This window comes from Mobula birostris, chromosome 4 (genome assembly GCF_030028105.1).
Source record: "Mobula birostris isolate sMobBir1 chromosome 4, sMobBir1.hap1, whole genome shotgun sequence".
In the NCBI taxonomy this organism is placed as follows: domain Eukaryota; kingdom Metazoa; phylum Chordata; class Chondrichthyes; order Myliobatiformes; family Myliobatidae; genus Mobula; species Mobula birostris.
This window is the reverse complement of record NC_092373.1, coordinates 43,719,902-43,725,973: the sequence shown is the minus strand read 5'-3', so window position 1 is coordinate 43,725,973 and position 6,072 is coordinate 43,719,902.

Genomic DNA, 6,072 nt, shown 5'->3' with positions numbered 1-6,072 from the left:
TCCGGGTGGATGGGCCGGTTCTCGCGGGATCCTGCGATCCGGGGCATTGTGAGGCACCGGAAGTGAGGCTTAATGCGGACTGTAGGTGGTTGGGATGCTGTCCGCTCTTCCGTCCAGTCCAATGGACTGAATTCGGCGGAGTGATCACTTCTGTACTTGAAGAGCCAAATGCAGATTGTTTCGTCAGACACCTGCATTCAGTCCGCAGGGGCAACCCTGAGCTTCCTGTTGACTGCTACAGCAGTTCTCCATTCCACTCCCACTGTGACCTATCGGCCTCTTGCACAGTGAGGTTCAACTCAATTTTGTCTCATCTTCCAACTGGATCGTTTCGGTTTTAATATTGAATTCCACCTTCAGTTGTCTTCTGATCCTGATGAAGGGTCTCGGCTCGCAACGTCGTCTGTTTGTTCATGTCCATAGATGCTGCCTGACCTATTGAGTTCCTCAAGTGTGTTTTTTTTTGTATATGTGTTGTTTTGGATTCCCAACATCTGCAGACTTCCTCGTATTTATGCTTTCAATCTCTTAGTGTTCTCTGATGTAACTTAAGGTTAACATTTGTTGTTGGAAAAGCTCTCCAACTTGCTTAGGTTTAAAGACATCAGCGTTGACGTACGTCCTGTCCATTGACGTGTTATTCAGGGCAACATCTATCCCCATGATGGCCTTGACTATATCGCCAGCGTCTTCAAAAGTTCCAATCTTTACCTTTCATGCTTCTCACAGCCTGGAGCTATAACATGTTATCTACCTTTCATAAGTGTCATTGCCACAATCCTAGAAAGTGAAGTGTCTGCATGTCAACAAATGCAAATTAAGGTTGGAAAGTCACATTCTTCCCTTCGTTAACATCTGCCTATATCACCAAGATCGTCCTGAAAAGTGAAATTTGTTTCACTCTATTTACCACAGACTCCCTGCGCTGGCATCTTTCTCTGAGATAATGGTGCGGTACCCAAAACTACATCTATATACTACTAAAACTCTCATGCTCTGTCTGTCTGATTGTGACCTCCAATTAGCACAAACGGTGCATTATAGCGGCACATTTTTAGCTAAATTGAATTCCAATGAGCTAACTTACAGAATGCAGGCAAAGTTCAGGGTTATATATTTGTATAAAATTGCTCATTCACCAAAAATCAACAGGCTGGCTTTCACCCGAGACCCAATCGGGCATGATGGAAATCGGGACACGACAGCCAGACGCACGCGCACGGCCAGCCTCAGCAGCGACACCTACTGGAGCTCTATTTCGAGGGCACAAAATACTCTGCAGATGCTGGGGTCAAAGGAACACGCTGGAGAAACTCAGCAGGTCGGGCAGCATCCGTGGAAAAGAACAGTCAACGTTTCGGGCTGGAACCCTTCGTCAGGACTGAAGATGGAGGGGGCAGGGTCCCTATAAATAAGGTGGGGGGAAGGTGGGAAGGAGAAGGCTGGTAGGTGCCAGGTGAAAAACCAGTAAAAGGAAAGATAAAGGGGTGGGGGAAGGGAAGCAGGGAGGGGATAGGCATGAAAGGTGAAGAAGGAATAGGGGAAAGCACAATGGGTAGTAGAAGGAGTCGGAACCATGAGGGAGGTGATAGGTAGTTGGGGGAGGGGGCAGAGTGAAACTGGGGGGGGGAGGGATTTCGAGGGGTCACATTCTGCTAATCACTACCAGCATGTGTAGGATTGGGACAGGTTTAACTGCCACCCATCAATAACAGATAGTTAAATCTTATTGTAATGACGTACTTTGAAACACCCATAAAACCCTTTGCTGCAGTCAAAGGACAGCGGTGACTATATCACGTCCATTTAGGAGAACGCCAACCACATCATCAAGAAACAACAGCATCTTGGAGGCTTTGGTGTTACTGCTTCCTATCTTCTATCAAGCATTAGGGTAAAAATATATGGATAGCTTAAATTTGTCGAGTGGAAAGAGAAGGGGGACATTGTGGTCAAGAGATGACACCAGATATCGTCAGAAAGCAGCAGGGAGAGGGCGAGAACAACAAACGGATGAGGCCAGGGCCACACGACTCCAGGATCAAAGAGTTAGGACAAAAAAGATGAGACAGAGGAGAGCAAAAACTTTTTCACACAGAGGGTTGTGGTTCTGTAGAATGCTCTGCCTCAGAAGGCAGTGGAGGCCAATTCTCTGGATTCTTTCAAAAAAAGAGTTAGATAGAGCTCTTAAAGATAGCAGAGTGAAGGGATATAGGGAGAAGGCAGGAAAAGTGTACTGATTGTGGATGATCAGCCATGATCACAGTGAATGGTACTGGCTCAAAGGGCTGAATGGCCTACTCCTGCATCTATTGTGAAACGCGGAAATGATGGTGATGTGGAGAATTCATGCATTAAAAAATCATACTTCTGGAGAAGCCTCATCAAGTTTCAATTGAAGAGAAACATACAATTGAAGAGAAACATACAATTGAGTGAGGGAGAAGGACGATATTCTCAGTTCTTATTGGATGTTGGAGAAGACAAGATTGAGAAAAATGAAAACAATGAAATCAAATTCTGCCAGCAAAAACTGTGGAAGAATGCTTTGTTTTCATCTACCTGACATTCGACAATCCTGCAGAACACTTCTCAAGGAATTCTATCTTGGTTCCTCTTAATGAAATGATGCAAAAAATAAACCACATGCATTAGACACTTCTCTGGAATCATGAAAGAATACTGCTCCTTCAATGCTGTAAGTGAAGGAGCTTACGCCACTCATTTTCCTACAGAATTCCTTGATTCTGTCGAACTCTCTGGATTGCCACCACATAAACTGGAATTGAAGAGGGGATCTCCCAACATTTCAACGAGAAACCTGGATCCACCAAGGCTTTGCAATGGAACGCGAATGATGGCGGAAGAACTGCACGACAATCTCATCGCAGCAAAGATAAACATTGGTGCATTCAAAAATGGCATTGTCATGATCCCAAGAATTACTCTCAGTTTATCAGAAGGTGAAGATGTCCCTCTTCAGCGGAGCCAGTTCCCGATACAGTCACGCTTTGCTATGATTATACATAAGGCGCAAGGCCAAACCATGGAGAATGTGTTGATTTATCTGGAGAAACCGGTATTCCCGCATGGTCAGCTGTATGTGGCTTTAAGCCGGGGACAAAGAAATGAAAACGTTAGAGTATTCTTGCAGGGTGGCAGATCAACAAGAAATGTGGTCATAAAAAGTGTCCTTCGCTAAACGAGGAGGAGCAATATTTGTTTTGCTACGCATCTTTCTTCTTTAATAGACTGAGTTCTTTTTTAATTTCCAAAGCACATCACATCACACTGCACTACCTTTCTCTCAAAAGGTGCCCCAACGGGTCACCCGGTTGTCTAGTCTTTAATAAATCTGAGTTCATTTAAAATTCAGCTGCTCAAAGGTAGCTCGCATCATCCTATTCATTATCACTCCTTTGTTCATTGATTGCCCAAGTTCTAGAATTCCTCTTTTGAACCAATTAATTCTGCTTTTAAACCACTTCTTAAATAGCTGCTTTTTTCAGCAAATCAACTTCCCTGGTATGTAGTTCAATACAAGATTTAGCTTGTAGTGTTTCTTTGGGATAGTTTTCTCTGTTAATAATATACATTATTAGCTACTAATGGTGGAGGTACCTTATCAATGTGCTCCCATTGACTAAAACTCACATTCAACAGTGGAGTTTGTTAATCTTATAGCCATCAAGAACCTGTTCCGTATAGCTCTCTTTTGATAAGAAGGAAGTTAGGATGCTCAGATGGAAGACTGAAATATCTCATTCCCCTGAATGTATCTTCAAACAAATCCATCCTGATACTTTAATAAAATACTAACGACCTGTTGCCCTTTAGATGACGCAGAAAACAGTTTTAGAATAGAAACATAGAAAGTAGGTGCAGGAGTAGGCCATTTGGCCCTTCGAACCTGCACCGCCATTCAGTATAAACATGGCTGATCATCCAACTCAAAACCCTATATCGACCTTCTGTCCATACCCCCTGATCCCTTTAGCCACAAGGGCCATATCTAACTCCCTCTTAAATATAGCCAATGAACTGGCCTCAACTGTTTCCTGTGGCAGAGAATTCCACAGATTCACCACTCTCTGTGTGAAGAAGTTTTCCTCATCTTGGTCCTAAAAGGCTTCCCCTTTATCCTTAAACTGTGACCCCTCATTCTGGACTTCCCCAACATTGGGAACAATCTTCCTGCATCTAGCCTGTCCAATCCCTTTAGAATTTTATACGTTTCAATAAGATCCCCTCTCAATCTTCTAAATTCCAGCGAGTATAAGCCTAGTCGATCCAGTCTTTCATCATGTGAAAGTCCTGCCATCTCAGGAATCAATCTGGGATGGCAGGACTCTTCTTTGTACTCCTGCTATGGCAAGAATATCCTTCCTCAGATTAGGGGACCAAAACTGCACACAATACTCCAGGTGTGGTCTCACCAAGGCCTTGTACAACTGCAGTAGTACCTTCCTGCTCCTGTACTCAAATCCTCTTGCTACGAATGCCAGCATACTATTCGCCTTTTTCACCGCCTGCTGTACCTGCATGCCCAATTTCAATGACTGGTGTACAATGACACCCAGGTCTCATTGCACCTCCCCTTTTCCTAATTGGCCACCATTAAGATAATAATCTGTTTTCCTGTTCTTGCCACCAAAGTGGATAACCTCACATTTATCCACACTAAGTTGCATCTGCCATGAATTTGCCCACTCACCTAACCTATCCAAGTCACCCTGCAACCTCTTATCATCCTCCTCACAGCTAACACTGCCACCCAGCTTCATGTCATCCGCAAACTTGGAGATGCTACATTTAATTCCCTCATCTAAGTCATTAATATATATTGTAAACAACTGGGGTCCCAGCACCGAGCCTTGTGGTACCCCACTAGTCACTGCCTGCCATTCTGAAAAGGTACCGTTTATTCCCACTCTTTGCTTCCTGTCTGCCAACCAATTCTCTATCCACATCAATACCATACCCCCAATACTGTGTGCTTTAAGTTTGCACACTAATCTCCTGTGTGGGACCTTGTCAAAAGCCTTTTGAAAATTCAAATATACCACATCCACTGGTTCTCCCCTATCCACTCTACTAGTTACATCCTCAAAAAATTTTATGAGATTGGTCAGACATGATTTTCCAAATGGGTTAAGGGTGCTAATCCACTTTATTCTGATCCTCTGTTATCAGACAGAGGATCAAAATAAACATTTTTCTCTGCTGGAAGGATGCTAATTAACTGGAGAGTCCTAGGGATCAGTTCTTGGTTAACTATTTTTATATTAATGATCTAGAGGAGGGGCATTGTGTAAGGAATACAAGTTTGTACATAACAGAGTTAGGAAGCTATGCTGTACAGTTAAACTCCATAATCTGTTGCTTCATCATTTGGAAATCTTGATGGCATAGCATTTGGCTCACCAGGTGATGTTTGCTGTGTTCCTGCCTATTTGCTGGTCTAAGTTCTTGTGCTTCCTCTAACTCGGCAGGCCCCAGATGCCCATCCACTCTGCAGGGTTCTGGTTCTCATGCTCTCTTCTGACTTGCGAGGGCTCATTTCATCTTCTGTCCTTTAAGTGAGTTGGGCCACATCTCCAGTCTCTTTTGGTTCTGCGACAAATGTATTATAGTACTCTGAACCAATTTGAAAAAAATGAACTAAAATGCTTTGGAGCATTAAAAAATGAACATTGAGCTGTCCAGAACTTGACTTGGCCAATTGTGTGGAAGTATTGGGATTTTACTTCATTGGAGTTAACTTCATTACCTCTTTGTGACAGGAAATAGATAGGCCAGTGAGTGAGTGGGCCAGTGAAGGAGTGGAGCTTTGAGGCTTTGACGAGAAGAGGCGGAGGAAAAGCTAGCTTGCAGTTAGTTTTTACAATGTCCCCCTGAGACGGTGATGTGCCTCTCATGTGAGGTGTGGCAGTCTTGGGGGAACGCCCCTCTCACGCAGAGTCACATCTGTCAGAAGTGCATACGGCTGGGCGATCTGGAAGACCGTGTAAGGAATCTGGAGCAGCAGCTGGATGACCTTCGACTCATAAGGGAGAATGAGGCAGTCATAGA